At 41.1% G+C, this 21937-nt stretch overlaps 1 protein-coding gene across 1 annotated transcript in view; it reads left to right on the plus strand.

The window, feature by feature from the left end:
- The window catches only part of SYN3 (synapsin III), a 548862-nt gene that overhangs the window by 105531 nt on the left and 421394 nt on the right, over positions 1–21937 (plus strand). The gene's annotated exons all lie outside the window — the stretch shown is intronic.

The raw sequence follows: 21937 nt of genomic DNA on the forward strand, positions 1-21937 counted from the left end.
AAAAATTTACAGAAATATAATCGTACCAGCCCCGCTTCAGCTCCTTCAATATGTCCCCTCGCTATGGTCTGCAGAATTAGAGTCCACAGTGCCCAGCTTCAGCAGCGTCTTCTCACCCCAAACAGCCTTTCTTCCCAGGACTGCTTTCCTCTTGTGGTTTCTCACTCATCTGTGGGACTACTGAGTGTTAGCCCCCAACGATGGACTGTGCTTCCACATCTCCATCTTAAAGCACCCAGAACCCATCCATCAGGAGAGCCAGAGGGCTGTGAGGAGACTTTTCACACACTTTGCTGAGCATTCGGCAGAATGGTGTCTAAGCATGTGGAGCCCAGCTCGCAGCAATGAGACGTAAATGTCAAGGAAACATTAACCACTGCTCTTTTCTTTGTAGCTGAGCTGTGGTCTTAAAATCTCTGAACATTTGCCCTATCCACTGCAGGTAGCAAAAATTCATTGCAGTTAGCAAAATTTGTTTCTAGGTCTCTTGACCTTCTAAAAGCTCTGGAGGTGGGGAGAGATGAAGCTGTGGTGGTCTCACCATCCTATTCCCCTTAAAGACCCTTCTTTCTCCCCTTCGATGAACATCTTTCCTATCCTAGGGACATTATTAAAGGCTCTCCCCAGCCTTGAAGTCTCCCCCGGCGTTGGGCAAAGGGCAGTGGTGTTTTACTTTGATTTTCAGGTGCGGTTGTTTTTTTGGGGGCAGGGGGTACAACTCTCTCGGGAATGCCAAGCAGGAAGGGGCGACTATCAGGACAGAATTAGGGCATACCTGATCCTCTGGCTTCCAGTCACCAGAACCCCACCTCGATCTCTAACAAATGTACATCTAGGCTTTTGGAAGCAAAACTTTGCGGTTAAGAAATTCCTTAAAAATCAGAACAATAAATCTAACTGGTGATTTTTCCCAAACTTGACTCCCTGACGTCTTATATTGCCAAGTGTGATGATGTTGAGGAAGAAAGAGGGAGGGGGATGAGGAGAAGAATCATCTCCATCATTATCTTCATTGACAGTAGTGGAGGTGATGATGTTGGTGATAAGGATGGTAAAGATGCCAACATCTTCCCATCTCGTGCAGAATGAAATCCTAAACCCTTGCTGTGATCCAGTCCATCATCCCCTCTCAGATCTCATCCTCTTTCCTCACCCCCTTACTAGCCCTGTTCCAGCCACACCAACTTTCTTGCTGTTCCTTGAATTCTGCACACATACTCCAGCCTCAGGGTCTTCGCACCTGCTGGTCTCTCTGCCTGGAAAGCTCCCTCCCCCGCCCCTTATTAATAGGTTTTGCTCCCTAACTTTGCTTGTATCACTGATCAAATTTCACCTTCTCCTGACCCCTTTATTTAACACAAAACTCAACTCCTGGCACTCTATCTTCTTGCCAGGATTTCTCTTTCCTCTCCCAATGTATTATTTATGTTTACTGTTAGTGGTCTGCACTAGAATATAAGGTGAGGATCGGAAATTTTGTCTGTAACTTTCACTGCTGTGTCACCAGCCCCTAGCCTTGGCAGAGCAGCTGCTCAATAAGAACGTGTTAAATGAATAAATGGATACAAACAGAATCAGACTGACCTGAGTTCAAGTCCTTGCTCTCTGGCGCAATAACTTTGTGATCTTAGCCAAGTTATTTGCACACTGTCTGCTCTCCAGTTTTCTCACAACTATGAGGAGGCTAATACCTACACGTCTATCAATGTTGTTGTGATAATCAAATTAATTAATATAACCTTGATGGCTAACATTCATTACACATTTATTTTCACCTAGGCACCTTGCTAGGAGCTTTCAAGTAGATTAATTCATTTAATGCTCACAACTGCCCTATGAAGACACCATAGCCTCTTTTTACAGATGAGAGACTAAGGCATAAGAAGGCTAACTTGCCCAAAATTGTACAGCAAGGCAGGGGTGGAGATCAGATTCAAACTCATTTGGTCTGATTCCGGAAAACATTATGTTACACTAAACATTTTGTAAACTGCGAAACACTGCTGTTTATTTTTAAATTCTATCTATTTATGTATTTGAGATAAGGTTTTGCTCTGTTCCTTGGGCTGCAGTGCGATGGTGCAGTCATGACTCACTGTAGCCTTGAACTTGTGGGCTCAAGTGATCCTTCCGCCTCAAGTCCTAAGTAACTAGGGTGATAGGCATGCACCACCACACCTGGCTGATTTTTAAATTTTTTGTAGAGACAGGGTCTCACTATGTTTGTCTAGGCTGGTCTCGAACTCCTGGGCTCAAGCAATCCTCCTGCCTCAGCCTCCCAAAGTGCTGAAGTTACATGTGTGAGCCACTGAGCCCAGTCTGATTTTTCAAATATAATGTGGCAAACCCGTCCTAACCTTGAATATTCGAATACATGAACATTTAGGAATATAGGTTTTTATTATTTTATTTTTTCTGTGTTTTTATATTTACTTGTACATTTTTAATGTGTTTATCCCTCCCCACCCTGCCTGTCCACACACATGCACACATTATTCACATGCATGTGCACACACACTCAATATTCACACACACCACACACAGGCATGCTATGATTTTTCTGGGGGGCCAGGCCTTCACTGAGATGCCGGGTGCTTCTACTGAGCAAGATTTCCTCGTCCGGAATGGGCCGCTAGGTGAGTGGGCAGACTCTCAGAGCCTTTTTTGTCTGCAAGGTGAGTCTGAACTGGTGGGAAAGAGCTCAGCCCTGAGATGCAAGCCAAGGAAGTCACTGATTCCCCCCCAAGCCCAGCAAGCTAAAAATACAGCCTGTGCCGGGAAGTGGACAGGAAGCAGTTCTTGCCGACTGCAGGCCTCGGGCCACCTGCCAAGTGTCTGCCATCAGTGGAGCAGTCAGAAGAGGCCGAGTGGAGGAGGAGCGGGGGCCCATGGGCTTCGCTGACAGATGCTGCAAACTGGTGTGCACAAGACCGGGAAGGTGAAAGGCAAGGGCGACTGTAGGCCACAAGCCGAGCCCGAGCTGACCCAACTCTGCGCACTCCAACGGGACTCACCTCAAATAACTGGCATGCACTTGATGTCACCTCCTGCCCACCAGAAAATCACACTTGCGAAGCACGTCGGCCTGGGTATGCGTCCCAGCTGACATAATTACCAGAGTGGAACTTGGGGCACAGTCTCTGTGCTTCCTTAAGTCTTATCTTTGACATCTGCAAAATGGGCATTGGTTCATTGAGTGGTATTGACGGAGCACTGGCTGCTGTATGCCAGGCACTGTTTTAGGTGCTGAGATAGAGTGGTAAACGAAGCAGACAAATTCTCTGCCGCACAGAGCTTCTACTCAAGTGAGAGAGGTAGACCATTGAAGAGTTAATTGAGATGGACATAAATCTTTATGTCACATAGGAATGAGTGCTTTGGGGAAGAATAAGCAAAGAAATTGACTGTGGAGCCCAGCAGGGTGCTTTGCAGGGAGGGTGCGGCTTGGGGCACCACTGAGAAGGACTGTGAATGGCCTGAGGAAGGTGGCCATGCTGCCGGCTCAAGGAAGCCCTTTGGTGATGGGGACAGGAGGCTGGAGCTTGCTTGATTGTTTGACAGTGTGGCAATGGCTGAGCGAGTCGGAACTGGGGGGATGGTGGGAGGCATCAGAGTAAATCATGTGGGACCTTGTAAGTCATGTAGGGTTTGGGTTTCCTTTGTATTATCACTGCTATTGTTTATCCTTTTTGAATGAGTGTCTTTGGCTATGAAAGAATTTAGGAAGTGAGGAGGATCGTAATACATGCAGACTCCTGATGTTTTGTAAAGGAATTTAATGATACAGTTTCATTCCCAAGAGTAAACATATCAATCTGCTAGGAATTAGGGTAGAATTTTGATGATAATTTGCCAGAGGGCTCAGGAATGCCCTAATCCCTGATAATCACCAGCGCCACCCCCGCTATACCCCTCATTCCAGGTTCCTAAGGTGGCTGACAACCAAAGGAGGAACAGCAAATCACTGTTGAAATTTACAGTCCAGCATTAGCTGCCCTAGATTTGCTACCCCTAGTTCCAGGTTCTCTGCTAAGTCTGAGCTGAATCCCTCAGTTTAGGCTTTAGAACTAAGTAGTGCAGCCTCTTACCCTCCCTTGAAGCCAAACCTCATCTGTGGATGTTACTAACTAGATATGTGGCTGTTCTTACTCAATAGTCACATGGCCTCACAATGACAACTGTGAAAAAATAGCAGGACATCCGGGCCTCCTGGGAATCGGAAGAAGCTCCCGGGAATCAGAGTTTACAGCTGCCAACTGATAGGTTGGAAGACAGAGTTGCAGAGAGAAAGATGAATGCTTAAAGATAGCATCTTTCAGGACTTACCAAGCAGGAAAGAGGAAGTTAACACAATGACCACCCAAATCAGCAGACACGTAGCTACAGAGAGGCAGAATGTGGAGGCCAGGATCACCCCTGGCCATGACCCTGCCTACTAGCAAATGTGGCATTGTGGTGTCCTGCCCAGTAGACTAACTGCTTCTCTTTATGAGATGCAGTAAGAAAGCTTATGGAATAGAGCACAGGGTCTGAAGCTGTTCTGGCATTAGGAGAATGCTGAGAGTACTGACTTTTTCCTGTGAACTTCGTGTCTGTCTGTCTCTGTCTCCTCTCTGTCTCTTTTTCTCTCTCTGTTTCTCCTGCAGAATATGCGAGTGCCCAAGGCCATGGGCAGGGGAACACGCCTAAGCGTTGAGTTTAAGGGTACAGTCTGGACCAGATACTTCTTCACCAACTGACAGGAATTCCCAGTATCTTATCAGTCACCCTGGGATTCCAGACAAATCTATCTGCCAGCATCTTGCCTTTCTCAGGAACTCTGGACAACATCTCTTTGTGTCAAAATCCTCCCTCAGTCAGGCTTCAAGGTCAAAGCTGATAGCTGCTACCTTCACATTCCCACACATTCTTGGTTTCTTGTATACATTCCAGTCAGTCATCCACTTCCACGTCTCAATTTCCGGTTCTTTCTTCTTGACCTGTTGGCCTAATAACATGCTTCAACTTAGTATTATGATGCTGATTACAATCACCATTTTCCATGCTGTCATCAACATGATTATCATTGCAAATGCAATTATTAGTAACTAGACATGAATACCCCATGCTTTCAGTAATATTATCTGCTTGGCATTACATAGTTGTCAGGTGTCAGTGCCGGCGAAAATGCAGCCAAAGACCCTACAGGAAATTGAATGCATTCCACCTCTATTCCTGTGTGCAGGCATGCATGCATGTGTGTGTGTCGGTGTGTGTGTGTGTTCCTGAAACTGGACACGAGTTTAATTACAAACAGGTGCTTATAGGTTAAGCATCCCAAGTCCAAAAATCCAAAATCCAGAATGCTGCAAAATCCAAAACTTTATTATTATTATTATTATTATCATTTTTTTTTGACATTGAGTCTCAGTCTGTCTCCCAGGCTGGAGTGCAGTGATGCAGTTCTAGCTCACTGCAGCCTTGAACTCAAAGCTCAAGCATCCTCCTGCCTGAGCTCCCGCTCCGGTAACTGAGTCTACAGGTGCATACCACCATCCCTGGCTAATTTTTTTTTTTTTTTAAAGATATAAGGGTCTTACCTTGTTGCCCAGGTTGGTCTTAACTCCTGGCTTCAAGTGCTTCTCCCACATTGGCCTCCCAAAATACTGGGATTAAATCAGTGTGAGCCACTGCGCCCGGCCAAAATCCAACATTTTTAGTGATATGATGCTCAAAGGAAATACTCACTGGAGCATTTCAGATTTTGGATTTTGGGATTAGAGAGGCTCAACTGGTAAGTATATATACTGCAAATATTTCAAAATCTGAAAAAAAAATCCGAAATGCAAAACACTTTTGGTCCCAAGCATTTCAGATAAGGAATACTCAACCTGTATCTCCTTCTGACCTAGGAGAATGTCTTTTTTTTTTTTTTTTTTTTTTTTTTTTGAGACAGAGTCTTGCTCTGCCACCCAGGCTGGAGTGCAGTGGCCGGATCTCAGCTCACTGCAAGCTCCACCTCCCGGGTTCACGCCATTCTCCTGTCTCAGCCTCCCGAGTAGCTGGGACTACAGGCGCCCGCCTCGTCGCCCGGCTAGTTTTTTTGTATTTTCTATTAGAGACGGGGTTTCACCGTATTAGCCAGGATGGTCTCGATCTCCTGACCTCGTGATCCGCCCGTCTCGGCCTCCCAAAGTGCTGGGATTACAGGCTTGAGCCACCGCGCCCGGCCTAGATTCCCCTTTCTTATTTTATTTTTTCAGAGAATAAATATTCATTCATTCAAATAAATTAAATTCATTCAAATAAATGAATAATTAAATTCATTCAAATAAATAAATTCATTCAAATGAATGAATAAATTATTCATTCATTCAAATAAATATCGACATTCAGAGAATGTCGAAGGGATTTTCTTAATGGATGATTCCAATTATATCTAGCACCTATAATGGAACCTGGAACTTCGAACGCGCTGCATAATATTTGTTGTTAGGAATTGAGTTACTCCCCTCCTCTGCAGCCCCTAGTGTTTCCTAGTAGCCGCCTATAGTGTCTCTGCCCTAGTCCCTGGAACCCGTGAAAATGTTACTCAAAAGGAACTTAGCAGATGTGATTATAGTTAGGGACCTTAAGACAGGAGAGGATTCTGCAGTATCCAACTAGATCCCGTCAAACCACACAAGTCCTTTAAAGCAGAGAACTTTCTCATACTGGAGATGGAGATGTGGCAGACAATAAGTCAGTAAAAATTTGAAAAGTGAAAAGGACTCAGTGTGCCATTACTAGTTTGAAGATGGGAGGACAACGTCATAAGGAAAACATACAGCCCTAAGCAGCTGGGAGTCTCTCCCAGGAAACGAAGACCTCAACCTATAATTGCAGATAACTGACTTCTGCCTGTAACCTGGAGGAATCTGGAAGCGGCTTCCTCCCAGAGCCTTGCAATGAGAGTCCAGCTGGTCAACACCTTGATTTGGGCCATGTGCAACACAGAACAGAGAAACCGACCAAGCTAACCTAGACTTCTGACCTACATAGCAGTGAGATAATAAGTTTGTGTTGTTTGAAGGCATTACATTTGTGATAATTTTTATGGCAGCAATAGAAGACTAATATGCTGTAGAATGATATTCACATTCCTTCACAGGACACTCAAAATCTTCATGAACTGGTCTCTCAGCAACCTTTGCCTCCTATTGTGTACTTCTAGATACTCCATGTCCCAGCTACAAATGACACCTCGCCATTCCTTTGGCCCCACAGCCCTGTGTTCTCACCTGTGCTTTTGTTCCTGGAAACTTAGGTAGAGCCTTTCCCCTGCTCTCGGCCTGAAAACATCCTCCTTGCTGTCACAGTCTGGAGGCCCCGGCAATGCGGTTTCAGAAGGCAAGTTACTTAATGTGGAGGGTATCCATTCATCCGTAAAATATAAAAACTTTTGGTGATAAGTATTTTTGAATACTTACTATGTGCCAGGAGCTGGGTATAAAACAATGAACAGCTTTCTTATAAAAAGTATTCCTACTTGGCTGGCATTTCTTTCTTATTAAGTATGCTATGATAATAGGTGATTTCTTTGATGACAGTTAGGGGACATTGGTTAAGAAAAAGACAGACATATAACAATTAAATAGACCAGGGACAGCATTGACTCAATTAATTATAGCTCTTTAATTTAAAGATGAAGAGAGTTAAGAGTAGAGAGAAAGTGAGGGGTTTGCCTAAGGCCATACACCAGGTCAGTGTCAAATTCAAGATTTAGATCTCTGATCTCCAGACTTCAAGGCCAATGCCTTTTCCACTGTTTATTCATTCCTCCAAGTACATGTTTAAAGAGTTATACACAAACAGAAAAGCTCAGATAGTCCAGTATGTTCAGTTATCATTGAGATCAGTGTTGAAAACCTCTCACAACTAGTTTAACAAGAGTAGCAAAATACCAAGAGCTCTGTCTGTGCCTATATATAGCCCTCATCTAGAGACCAAAGAATTGAAACCATTTGTCCTTAATGATGTATAACATGGCTATTTCCCCCCCTAAAACAATCAGAATTACATGCAGCCATCTTCATTTTCTAAAGCAATATATTGTGGTATGGGGTCTTTTTTTCTGTAAAAAATAAGGAAAAGAAATTTTAAAAAATGCACTGGCTAGCAACAGATGTGCAAAAAATAATGCAAATGAGAGAGTGGGCTCAACCTTTCAACAATGTGGAAAAGAAGTTAAAATGTTAAAGAATGTTTAAAACTGTGCTGAGATGCGAACATTCATTATAAAGCAAAGAGAAACCTTTAGAGGCGTGTGAACATGTCAATAGTGAGATGCCATAAATGCCAGTCCTCAGTATAGGTGATGATCTAAAAGAATAGATGTGCTTTCTCCTCCATTTATTACCCTCTCAACCAGCAGACCATACTAACAAGCTGTAAAGAATTGTTGTTGTTGTTTTTTTTTAATTAATAAAACCTTTTTTTAACCTTTAAGAGAAGTGGGGATTTCCTTCAGGAGGTCTTTGAGAGGTCTGGCTGCAGTGGTGGGTTGGTTGCAAAGTAAAGAATAGAACACATTCTGTCTAGTCAGTCATATTACTGGGGAAACATCCAATCAGTTTATTCAGGACAGAGCCTTTGAGGTCATCTGATTGACCAGTGTTTATGTGTGTTTTGCAGTGAGCGAATAAGAAGACTATTTTTCTGATCAGGAGGTTAAGGGGACAGAGAGGGTGGTCATCCTACCTTGCCTTTGCTCCTGTCATCCCTGGGGCTTGTTTGAGTCACTTCTGTCTTAGAATATTGTACTATCTGATGTCAAGACTCACTGTAAAGCTACATTAAGTGTGACAACTTGAAACAGGATAGACAAATCGATAAATAGAATAAAATAGAGGATTTAGAAATGGACTGCCACCTGTGAAGTGACTTGGTGGTTGGCAAAGGCACCGATGCAGTTCTATTGAGAAAGAGTGCTCATTTCAATAAATGGTACCAAAGTATATGAATAGCCATACAAAAAAAATTGAGCCTTGAGTCCTACTTCACGTAGTATATATTTAAAATTCTAGATGTATTATAGACCTAAATGTGAAATATTCAACAGAGAAGCTTCTAGCAGGAAACATTGAGAGTGCCTTCATGACCTTGGGGTGGGCAAACATTTTTAAAGCTAAAGACAATAAATATACTAACTGTAAAAATAAATCAAATTGTACTTCATATATACATATATGTGTGTATAAATATATTCTTCATTAAAAAAATAAGAAAGTTAAGAGACAAGCCACAGAATGGAAGAAGAAATTTCTAAATGAATATATCCAGAAAACAGCTCCTATCTTGAATATATTTTAAGATACCTTTACAAATTAATAAGATAAATGCAAACAGGAATACAAATATGAACAAAAACTTGAATAGGCACTTCACCAAATGAAATTACCTAAATTGTTAATTAGCACATGAAAAGGTGGTCAGCATCATTAATCATCAGAGAAATGCAAACTGAAACCACAATGTACTATTACTACACACCCACCTGAAAAAGGGCTAAAACTAAACACATTGACAATACTAAGTGTTGAAAAAGACATAGGGCAACTATAATTCTCATATTGCTAATGGGTATGTAAATTGGCAAAACTGCTTTGGAAAATTCTCCATCTGTATCTTCTAAATCCTGTATGCCTATTCTCTGACCCAGCAATTCCACTTCTAGGTATATACCCAAAGAAAATGAATGTATATGTCCACCAAAAGAGATGTATAAGAAGGTGCATAGCAGCTCTTTTCTTAGTAGTCAATGAATAGAAATAAAGTATCTATCATTGGCAGAATGGATAAACACATTATTGAATATTCAGACAATGAAATACTACACAGAAATAATAAAAGAATGACTGCCTCTAACCACAACAGCATCACAGATATGAAAGAAGGCAAATACCAAAGTGCATATACTGTGAGATTTCATTTATAGCAAGTTCACGAGCATGTAAAACTAATCTATGGAGATAGAAGACATTAAAATGGTAACATCATGGTGTAGGGGTGAGATCAGCTAGAATGAGGATGCGGGAGGATTCAGGGGTTCTAGAAATGATCTATGTCTTGATGTGAGGATTGATTACACAGCATAAATAAGTTAAAATTTGTCAAGCTAAAACTTAAAATTTGTGTACTTTACTGTATTTATGTTATCTATATTTTCTTTTCAAGGCACTGTTCTGTGATTTAAAATGCACGTCTTTAGCTCATCAACATCTACCTTCAAATAGTGTTACTCCACTTCACATATAGTGTGAGAACCTTTCAGCAGTATATTTCCATTTCTCATTCCCTTTCTTTGTGTCCTTGTTATTGTTCATTTTACTTCTACAGGTTATAAACTCCCACGATGCCTGCAATGTTTTGAACTGTTAATAATCTTTTATAGAAGATTTTTAAACTGAAAAATAAATGTGTTATATTTATCCACATATTTACCATATCTAGAACTCTTTATTTTGTGTTAGTACAAATTTCCATCTGGTATCATTGTCCTTCTATCTGAAGAGCTTCTTTTTAACATATTTCAGACTTATAATAAATTCAACTTTTCTTTGTCTGGAAAAGTCTTTATTGTGCCTTCACTTTTTTTTTTTTTTTTTGAGACAAAGTCTCGCCCTGTTGTCCAGGCCAAAGTGCAGTGGTGAAATCTCTGCTTACCGCAACCTCCGCTTCCCATGTTCAAGTGATTCTTGTGCCTCAGCCTCCCAAGTGGCTGGGATTACAGGCACATGCCACCACACCTTGCTGATTTTTTGTATTTTTAATAGAGACCAGGTTTTGCCATGTTGGCCAGGCTGGTCTTGAACTCCTGACCTCAGGTGATCTACCCACCTTGGCCTCCCAAAGTGCTGGGATTACAAGCATGAGCCACTGTGCCTGGCCTCTGCTTTCACTTTTAAAAGATAATTTTACTGGGTATAATATTCTATACTGACAGTTGTTTTTTGGTTGGTTTTCTTTTTCTTTTAGTTCTTTAAGGAAGATTTACTACTATCTTCTGGTTTTCTATTTTCTCACAAGAAGCTGTTTATCATTCTTATCTTTGTTTCTCTTTATGTAAAATGTATTTTCTCCCCTTTGGCTGCTCTGAAGATTTTCTCTTCATCACTGGTTTTTAATAAGTTATTATATGCCCTGCTGTTTATTTGCTTTGTTTCTTTTGCTTATGATTCATTGAACTTGTTAGATCAAGTTTTCATTAAATGTAGAAAAATTTTGGCCATTTAAAAAAAATTTTCTGGCCCTGCCTCTTCTCTTACTGAGACTTTATTTATTTATTATTTTTTTTTTAAAGGTACAGTATCCTGGTGTCATTTATTTTATTTTATTTTTTTTATTTTTATTTTTTTATTTTTTTATTATACTTTAAGTTCTAGGGTACATGTGCATAACGTGCAGGTTACATATGTATACATGTGCCATGTTGGTGTGCTGCACCCATCAACTCATCAGCACCCATCAATTCATCATTTATATCAGGTATAACTCCCCAATGCAATCCCTCCCCCCTCCCCCCTCCCCATGATAGGCCCCAGTGTGTGATGTTCCCCTTCCCGAGTCCAAGTGAGCTCATTGTTCAGTTCCCACCTATGAGTGAGAACATGCGGTGTTTGGTTTTCTCTTCTTGTGATAATTTGCTAAGAATGATGGTTTCCAGCTGCATCCATGTCTCTACAAAGGACGCAAACTCATCCTTTTTTATGGCTGCATAGTATTCCATGGTGTATATGTGCCACATTTTCTTAATCCAGTCTGTCACTGATGGACATTTGGGTTGATTCCAAGTCTTTGCTATTGTGAATAGTGCCGCAATAAACATACGTGTGCATGTGTCTTTGTAGTAGCATAATTTATAATCCTTTGGGTATATACCCAGTAGTGGGATGGCTGGGTCATATGGTACATCTAGTTCTAGGTCCTTGAGGAATCGCCATACTGTTTTCCATAATGGTTGAACTAGTTTACACTCCCACCAACAGTGTAAAAGTGTTCCTATTTCTCCACATCCTCTCCAACACCTATTGTTTCCTGATTTTTTAATGATTGCCATTCTAACTGGTGTGAGATGGTATCTCATTGTGGTTTTGATTTGCATTTCTCTGATGGCGAGTGATGATGAGCATTTTTTCATGTGTCTGTTGGCTGTATGAATGTCTTCTTTTGAGAAATGTCTGTTCATATCCTTTCCCCACTTTTGGATGGGGTTGTTTGTTTTTTTCTTGTATATTTGTTTGAGTTCTTTGTAGATTCTGGAAATGAGCCCTTTGTCAGATGAGTAGATTGCAAAAATTTTCTCCCATTCTGTAGGTTGCCTGTTCACTCTGATGGTAGTTTCTTTTGCTGTGCAGAAGCTCTTTAGTTTAATGAGATCCCATTTGTCAATTTTGGCTTTTGCTGCCGTTGCTTTTGGTGTTTTAGACATGAAGTCCTTGCCCGTGCCTATGTCCTGAATGGTACTACCTAGATTTTCTTCTAGGGTTTTTATGGTATTAGGTCTAACATTTAAGTCTCTAATCCATCTTGAATTAATCTTCGTATAAGGAGTAAGGAAAGGATCCAGTTTCAGCTTTCTACTTATGGCTAGCCAATTTTCCCAGCACCATTTATTAAATAGGGAATCCTTTCCCCATTTCTTGTTTTTCTCAGGTTTGTCAAATATCAGATGGTTGTAGATGTGTGGCATTATTTCTGAAGGCTCCGTTCTGTTCCATTGGTCTATATCTCTGTTTTGGTACCAGTACCATGCTGTTTTGGTTACTGTAGCCTTGTAGTATAGTTTGAAGTCAGGTAGCGTGACGCCTCCGGCTTTGTCCTTTTGACTTAGGATTGTCTTGGCAATACGGGCTCTTTTTTGGTTCCATATGAACTTTAAAGCAGTTTTTTCCAATTCGGTGAAGAAACTCATTGGTAGCTTGATGGGGATGGCATTGAATCTATAAATTACCTTGGGCAGTATGGCCATTTTCACAATATTGATTCTGCCTATCCATGAGCATGGTATGTTCTTCCATTTGTTTGTGTCCTCTTTGATTTCACTGAGCAGTGGTTTGTAGTTCTCCTTGAAGAGGTCCTTTACATCCCTTGTAAGTTGGATTCCTAGGTATTTTATTCTCTTTGAAGCAATTGTGAATGGAAGTTCATTCCTGATTTGGCTCTCTGCTTGTCTGTTACTGGTGTATAAGAATGCTTGTGATTTTTGCACATTAATTTTGTATCCTGAGACTTTGCTGAAGTTGCTTATCAGCTTAAGAAGATTTTGGGCTGAGACGATGGGGTTTTCTAAATACACAATCATGTCATCTGCAAACAGGGACAATTTGACTTCCTCTTTTCCTAACTGAATACCCTTGATTTCTTTCTCTTGCCTGATTGCCCTAGCCAGAACTTCCAACACTATGTTGAATAGGAGTGGTGAGAGAGGGCATCCCTGTCTTGTGCCAGTTTTCAAAGGGAACTTTTCCAGTTTTTGCCCATTCAGTATGATATTAGCTGTGGGTTTGTCATAAATAGCTCTTATTATTTTGAGGTACGTTCCATCAATACCGAATTTGTTGAGCGTTTTTAGCATGAAGGGCTGTTGAATTTTGTCAAAAGCCTTTTCTGCATCTATTGAGATAATCATGTGGTTCTTGTCTTTGGTTCTGTTGATATGCTGGATTACGTTGATTGATTTGCGAATGTTGAACCAGCCTTGCATCCCAGGGATGAAGCCCACTTGATCATGGTGGATAAGCTTTTTGATGTGCTGCTGAATCCGGTTTGCCAGGATTTTATTGAGGATTTTTGCATCGATGTTCATTAGGGAGATTGGTCTAAAATTCTCTTTTTTTGTTGTGTCTCTGCCAGGCTTTGGTATCAGGATGATGCTGGCCTCATAAAATGAGTTAGGGAGGATTCCCTCTTTTTCTATTGATTGGAATAGTTTCAGAAGGAATGGTACCAGCTCCTCCTTGTACCTCTGGTAGAATTCAGCTGTGAATCCATCTGGTCCTGGGCTTTTTTTGGTGGGCAGGCTATTAATTGTTGCCTCAATTTCAGAGGCTGCTATTGGTCTATTCAGGGATTCAACTTCTTCCTGGTTTAGTCTTGGAAGAGTGTACGCGTCCAGGAAATTATCCATTTCTTCTAGATTTTCTAGTTGATTTGCGTAGAGGTGTTTATAGTATTCTCTGATGGTAGTTTGTATTTCTGTGGGGTCGGTGGTGATATCCCCTTTATCATTTTTTATTGCATCTATTTGATTCCTCTCTCTTTTCTTCTTTATTAATCTTGCTAGCGGTCTGTCAATTTTGTTGATCTTTTCAAAAAACCAACTCCTGGATTCATTGATTTTTTGGAGGGTTTTTTGTGTCTCTATCTCCTTCAGTTCTGCTCTGATCTTAGTTATTTCTTGCCTTCTGCTAGCTTTTGAATGTGTTTGCTCTTGCCTCTCTAGTTCTTTTAATTGTGATGTTAGAGTGTCAATTTTAGATCTTTCCTGCTTTCTCTTGTGGGCACTTAGTGCTATAAATTTCCCTCTACATACTGCTTTAAATGTGTCCCAGAGATTCTGGTATGTTGTATCTTTGTTCTCATTGGATTCAAAGAACATCTTTATTTCTGCTTTCATTTCGTTATGTACCCAGTAGTCATTCAGGAGCAGGTTGTTCAGTTTCCATGTAGTTGAGCGGTTTTGATTGAATTTCTTAGTCCTGAGTTCTAGTTTGATTGCACTGTGGTCAGAGAGACAGTTTGTTATAATTTCTGTTCTTTTACATTTGCTGAGGAGTGCTTTACTTCCAATTATGTGGTCAATTTTGGAATAAGTGTGATGTGGTGCTGAGAAGAATGTATATTCTGTTGACTTGGGGTGGAGAGTTCTATAGATGTCTATTAGGTCCGCTTGGTGCAGAGATGAGTTCAATTCCTGGATATCCTTGTTAACTTTCTGTCTCGTTGATCTGTCTAATGTTGACAGTGGAGTGTTGAAGTCTCCCATTATTATTGTATGGGAGTCTAAGTCTCTTTGTAAGTCTCTAAGGACTTGCTTTATGAATCTGGGTGCTCCTGTATTAGGTGCATATATATTTAGGATAGTTAGCTCTTCCTGTTGGATTGATCCCTTTACCATTATGTAATGGCCTTCTTTGTCTCTTTTGATCTTTGATGGTTTAAAGTCTGTTTTATCAGAGACTAGGATTGCAACCCCTGCTTTTTTTTGTTCTCCATTTGCTTGGTAGATCTTCCTCCATCCTTTTATTTTGAGCCTATGTATGTCTCTGCATGTGAGATGGGTCTCCTGAAGACAGCAGACTGATGGGTCTTGACTCTTTATCCAGTTTGCCAGTCTGTGTCTTTTAATTGGAGCATTTAGTCCATTTACATTTAAGGTTAATATTGTTATGTGTGATCTTGATCCTGCCATTATGATATTAACTGGTTATTTTGCTCATTAGTTGATGCAGTTTCTTCCTAGGCTCGATGGTCTTTACATTTTGGCATGTTTTTGCAGTGGCTGGTACCGGTTGTTCCTTTCCATGTTTAGGGCTTCCTTCAGGGTCTCTTGTAAGGCAGGCCTGGTGGTGACAAAATCTCTAAGCATTTGCTTATCTGTAAAGAATTTTATTTCTCCTTCACTGATGAAACTTAGTTTGGCTGGATATGAAATTCTGGGTTTAAAATTCTTTTCTTTAAGAACCTTGAATATTGGCCCCCACTCTCTTCTGGCTTGTAGAGTTTCTGCCGAGAGATCTGCTGTCAGTCTGATGGGCTTCCCTTTGTGGGTAACCCGACCTTTCTCTCTGGCTGCCCTTAAGATTTTTTCCTTCATTTCAACTTTGGTGAATCTGGCAATTATGTGTCTTGGAGTTGCTCTTCTGGAGGAGTATCTTTGTGGCGTTCTCTGTATTTCCTGAATTTGAATGTTGGCCTGCCCTGCTAGGTTGGGGAAGTTCTGAGACTTTAATTACTCAGATAATTAGACTGTTTAATATTACCCCATAACTCACTGAGGTTCTGCTCTCTTTTTCTTTCTTTGCTTTTTTTTTTTTTTTTTTTTTTTTGTATTTTTGTCTCTGTGCTTCATTTTGGATTTTTTTTTTGGTTTTCTCTTCAAATTCACTTGAACTTTTTTTTCAGCAGTGTGTTATGGTTTGGCTCTGTGCCCCACCTAAATCTCATGTTGAATTGTAATCCCCACTGTTGGAGCTGGGTCCCGGCAAAAAGTGACTGGATCATGGGGTTGGTTTCTGATGATTTAGCACCATCCCCCTTGCTGTCCTCATGATAGAGTTCACACAAAATCTGGTTGATTAAAAGTGTGTAGCACTTCCCCCTTTGCTCTCTCTCTCTCCTGCTCCTCTGCCATATGAGGATGGTGCTTGCTTCCCCCTTTGCCTTCCACCATGATTGTAAGTTTCTTGACACTTCCCCACAAGCAGAAGTCTGTGCAGCCTGCACAACTGTGAGGTGATTAAATCTCTTTTCTTTATAAACTACCTAGCCTCAGGTAGTTGATAGCAGTGTAGAACAGACTGATACAAGTGTCTAATCTGTTGTTAATCCTAGCAGTGCATTTTCTATTTCAGATATTATAATTTTTATCTCTACAAGTTTCATTTTTAATTTTTAAAATATGTTTCTTTCTCTCTCATTATGTTGTTTCCATCTACATTCTTGAGAACCGCTTTGTAATAGTTGTTTTAATTTCCATTTCTGCTCCTCCCATCATCTCTCCATTTCTGCATCTATTTCTGTTGGTTCATTTCTCCTTGTTTTGGGTCATATTCTTCTGCTTCTTTTCACTCCTGGTAATTTATGATTGAATGTCACTACTTTTACATTGTGAATTTGAATGTGTTGGGTGCTGGATTTTGTTAGATTCCTTTAAACAGTGGTTTAGTTTGTTCTGAGATGCAGTTAAATTATTTGTAATAAACTTGATCCATTCAAGACTTGCTTTTAAACTTTTCTTGGGACAAATCTACATGGAGTGATCAATTATTCTAGTTTGCCTGGGATTAAGGAGTTTTCCAAGACATGGGACTTTCACTGTAAAACTGGGATTGAAGGGTTTCTGAGAAATGGGATTTTTGGTTTTAAAGCTGGGAAAGTCCAAGGCAAACCAGGACAAGCTGGTCGTCCTAGACCCAGAGCATGCTGTTGGCCAGAGATAATTCAGTCCCACTATGAAATTTTGAGTAACCTATCCATTTGACAAGGTCTTTACCCTCTAGCTGGTGAGCACATGGGTTATTCCCAGCTTTGTGGATTCTGGAGATTGTTTCCTGATGGCTTTTTCCTGGCCTTGATTACTTTCCTTTCATGTATGTTCAAATTAGTACTCAGCGAAAGACATAGATCTCCCTGGAGTTTGTGAGGTTTTTTGTTTGTTTGTTTTATTTTTTCTGTGCAGATCCATTTTTCCTATACTCTCCTGCAAATTTTAGCCGCCATGGCTACCCTGAATTTCAATCTTTGTATCCTCAACTCAGTGAAACTGATGAACTCTGCATTCTCCCATGCTGTTCTGCTGCCTGGAAACTGCCTCTAGGCAGTAAGCTAGGATAAACATAGGGATAATTTTGTTCGCTTCCTTTTTACAGGAATCATAGTCCTGAAATGCCTGTTGTCTAGTTTCTGAAAACTGATACATAATGTAGTTTGTCTGGCTTTCTTGTTGTTTAAGATGGGAGTGTATATGTAGTCTCTGGTACTTCATTGTTGCCATATGCAGAAGTCTTTACATTTCACACCTCAATATATTTTTAAAATGTATATGTTGTAAGTACTTGAAGGAGTTGTTCTTTTTCTGGGTCTACCAGTTTAGATGCTTTCAGTTTAAGCTTACTAAGACAATGGAATATTTGAAAATAATAATGACAACTGTTTACTGACTCTCAGCCCTGTGCTGGATGTTTCATATACATTGTCTTGAATTATCACAAAAACATTTAAAGATAGATATTATTGATATCATTATCTCCATTTTAAAGGTGTCAAAATTGATATTTAAATCAGTAACTTGACTAAACTCATCAGCTAGTATATTGAACAGCTTACATATGAATATAGTCTCTCAGAGTACTCATTTATCCATACCACAGTGCCTAATGTGTAGTATTAAAACGATATCACACCGGCTGGGCACAGTGGCTCACGCCTGTAATTCCAGCACTTTGGGAGGACAAGGTGGGTGGATCGCCCTGAGATCAGGAGTTTGAGACCAGCCTGATCAACATGGTGAAACCCTGTCTCTACTAAAAATACAAAAATTAGCTGGGTGCAGTGGCGGGTGCCTGTGATCTCAGCTGCCTGGGAGGCTGAGGCAGGAGAATTGCATGAACCCGGGAGGCAGAGGTTGCAGTGAGCCAAGATCACACCGTTGCACTCCAGCCTGGGCAACAAGAGCAAAACTCCATCTCAAAAAAACATCTCAAACAAACAAACAAACAAACAAAAACAACCCAACAAACAAAAAAGATACCATACCAAAAACCGTAGAGGTCAAAATAATTTGTGGTGAAAAGGTTAGCGCTTGCAGAAAATTTAAGTAATTCTGATAATAGCGTTTTTTGCAATATAGGTGAATAACTAATGTGTTATTTTGTTTGTGTGTGTGTGTGTGTGTGTGTGTGTGTGTGTGTGTGTGTGAGAGAGAGAGAGAATGAATCTGGGTGCAGATTTCTATGTGCATGTTTTTGGTGAAGTGAATAAAGGAGCTTCACCTGGCCACATTGACCTTCTTCGAGCCCTGCTGACTTTGAATATGATACTGAAATTGTATTCAATTCCCAAAGTTATTATTTTAATTTCCTAGGCTCCTAGGGCTGTTCTAACAATTACCATAAACTTAGTGGCTTACAACAACAGAAATGTATTTTCTTCCGGTTCTGGAGGCCAGAATTCCCAAATCGAGGTTTCAGCAGAGCCGCACACCCCCTGAAGGCTCAAGGGGAGAACCTTCCTTGGCTCCTCCAGCTTCTAGTGACTCTCGGCATTTCTTGGCTTGTGGCAGCATCACTCTATCTCTGCTGCCGTCTTCCCATGGTCTTCTTTCCTGTGTCTTTCTGTCTTTTCCTCATCTCTTCTCTTCTAAGGACTTGCTAGTGGATTTAGTGTGCCTCCCCCCAAACTCCCACCAATCTAAGATGATTTCATCGGATATCCTTAACTGGATTACATCTGAAAAGACCCTAGTTCCCAAAGAAGTCACATTTACAGGTATCAGAGGTTAGGACTTGGACATAGCTTTTTGAGAAATACAATTCATTTCACTACTGTTTTTATGAGAGCTCTGAGTCTTCCAAATGGCTGCTCTTTCGTATTCTACCAGGGAGGCTATCAAGCTGTCTTGAAGGAAGGTGATTTGGACACCTCTGTGTTCATTTCCAAGGTGTTGAAGGTTTTAGACAGTTAAATAACAGAAGCGTGCCCTTTTACCTTGCTAGGCCAGCTCTCCGCTTGATCCCACAGAAGCTGGCTACCTTGCAACCCAGGCAGTTATCTCCTGTAATTATTCATAAACCACAACTGAGAACTAACTCTGGACACCCACATCTGAACAAGCTGAACCTCTCACTTGTACATCCAAGCCTGAGTGTGACTTCTCTCCAGGTATCTCTCTTTCCATTTGGGCAGCAAGACAGCCCTTGGGTCCTCGCCACTTTTGAGTCAGATATTCTGTCTTCCAAGATTCTGTTTCACTCCCTCTTTGCATATATTTGATGACCAGGTATCCTGTTTTGTAACTTTCTTATAATGTCTTTTTTATCTGCGCACGTAAGCAACAACTTTTCTTCTTAATTCTTCTTTGTGACCTTGCCAACTAAGAATCTTGAACATGATGAGACTGAATGTTTAAGGCATTAGACTTAATAACTAGGTCATTACCACTATTTACTAACCTGGACTCATTGACAGTGATATTTTCTTTTCGCCTTGCCACAACATAATGAGGTTATTAATTACAGCAAAAGGTGTAAGTACTCCCAGTTTGCTCTAATGCTGTCTGGGGAGATGGCTGGGTCTTTGGTCATAATTCCTGTTAGATGACTCCAAGGAGATACAGTTAAGTTGCCATGAAATGATATTTCCCTTCTATGTAAACTTGTTTTTTTCTTTAAATGGGTTGTCTTTAGGTCCCTAAAATTCCCAGTTATAATCCACCTAATGCCTCCTTCAGCTGAACAGTGGAGGCCATGGAATGTGGCAGTTAAAAAGCACAGGCCTGGCTGGGCATGGTGGCTCACACCTGTAATCCCAGCACTTTGGGAGGCTGAGGCGGGAGGATCACAAGGTCAGGAGTTTGAGACCAGCCTGGCCAACATGGTGAAACCCCCTTTCTACTAAAAAAAAAAAAACAAAAAACAAAAAAATGAAAATTAGCTGGGCATGGTGGTGGGTACCTGTAATCCCAGCTACTCGGGAGTGAGGCAGGAGAATTGCTTGAAACTGGAAGGCAGAGGTTGCAGTGAGCCAAGATCGAGCCATTGTACTCCAGCATGGGTGAAAGAGTAAAACTCCATCTGAAAACAACAACAACAGTAACAAAACACAGGCCCCGGAGCCACACTGCCTGGGTTTGAATACCAGCTCTGCTACCTACTATATGATGCTGCGCACATTTTTTGATCTTTTTCTGCCTCCGTTTCCTCATCTGGACAAATGCGAGGATTAAATGAATTCATATATGTAAAATGCTTAGGCCAGTACCTGGCACATAGTGAGTGCCTCATACATGTGAGTGATTATGTTCATCCATTAAACCCAAAGAAATTGCTTTTGGCATCTACTGTGTATAAGGCACAGTTTGGTGCTATGCACTTTAGCCGGTAGCATTATAGGTTGACTTGTCACCCCCAAAATTCCTATGTTGAAATCCTAACCCACAGTAGAATGTGACCTTATTTGGAAATAGGGTCTTTAAAGAGGTAATCAAGTTAAAGTGAGGCCATTAAAGTGAGGGTAGTGTATATGACCAATGTCCTTATAAGAAGAGAAACTTTGAATATAGAAGGAGGACAGTGTAAGGAGACACAGGGAGCAGATGGCTGTCTACAAGCCAAGGAGAGAGGTCTGGAACACAGCCTTCCTTTACGGCCCTCAGCAGGAACCAGCCCTACCAGCACCTTGATTTAGGAGTTCTAGCCTCCAGAACTGTGGAGAATGAATTTATGCTGTTTAAGACACCTATTACAGCAACCTTGGGAGACTAAGACAGATGTCTTAGTGAGATTATAGTGAGAAATCCCAGGGAGCATGTCATCTGGTAAGAAGGATGTATTCCATGGGACTCTGGTTGTAAGCAACAGAAATCCACGAAAGCTCGCTTAAACCAATAGGCAACCCAAAAGATGAACTCACAAAATCCAAAGGTAGATCTGTAGCTGGCACATAAACATCAAGTGGGCTCCCCATCACTTGCCCCGCCCCCTCTCTTGGTGACTGTGACATTCCTCCCTCTCCCTCTCTCTCTCTCTTTCTCCACCCTGGTTTTCTGTGCTTCACCAGTGCAAATGGGAGAAAACATGGTCCTAAATAGCACCCAGGGTTGTGCATTACAGATACAACCACCTAGAAAGAAACTGCATGACTCACTCATCAGTTTCAAACTCTCAGGGAAGAGTATCTCATTCTTCCACCCCGAGTCAGATGCTTACCCCATCAACCGTGACCAAAAGGGCAGTATGTCAATGAACAATCATGGTGCTGCTGCTGTAACCAGATGGATAGAGCAAGAGGAGGGGACCATTACCAAGAAAAGAAAACTGGGCATATGACCAGGGTGGGGGGTGGGGTGGGTCCATTAATAGAGATAGATAATCACAGAGTTATGATGCCATACTACTGTACAGCATGAAGGTAAAAAATTCTAGAGAAAATGTCCCAGCGAACAGCATCTGGCATGTTCTAGTCTTGGAGCTGGAGTTGC

This window comes from Piliocolobus tephrosceles, chromosome 19, assembly GCF_002776525.5.
Source record: "Piliocolobus tephrosceles isolate RC106 chromosome 19, ASM277652v3, whole genome shotgun sequence".
Taxonomy (NCBI): Eukaryota; Metazoa; Chordata; class Mammalia; order Primates; family Cercopithecidae; genus Piliocolobus; species Piliocolobus tephrosceles.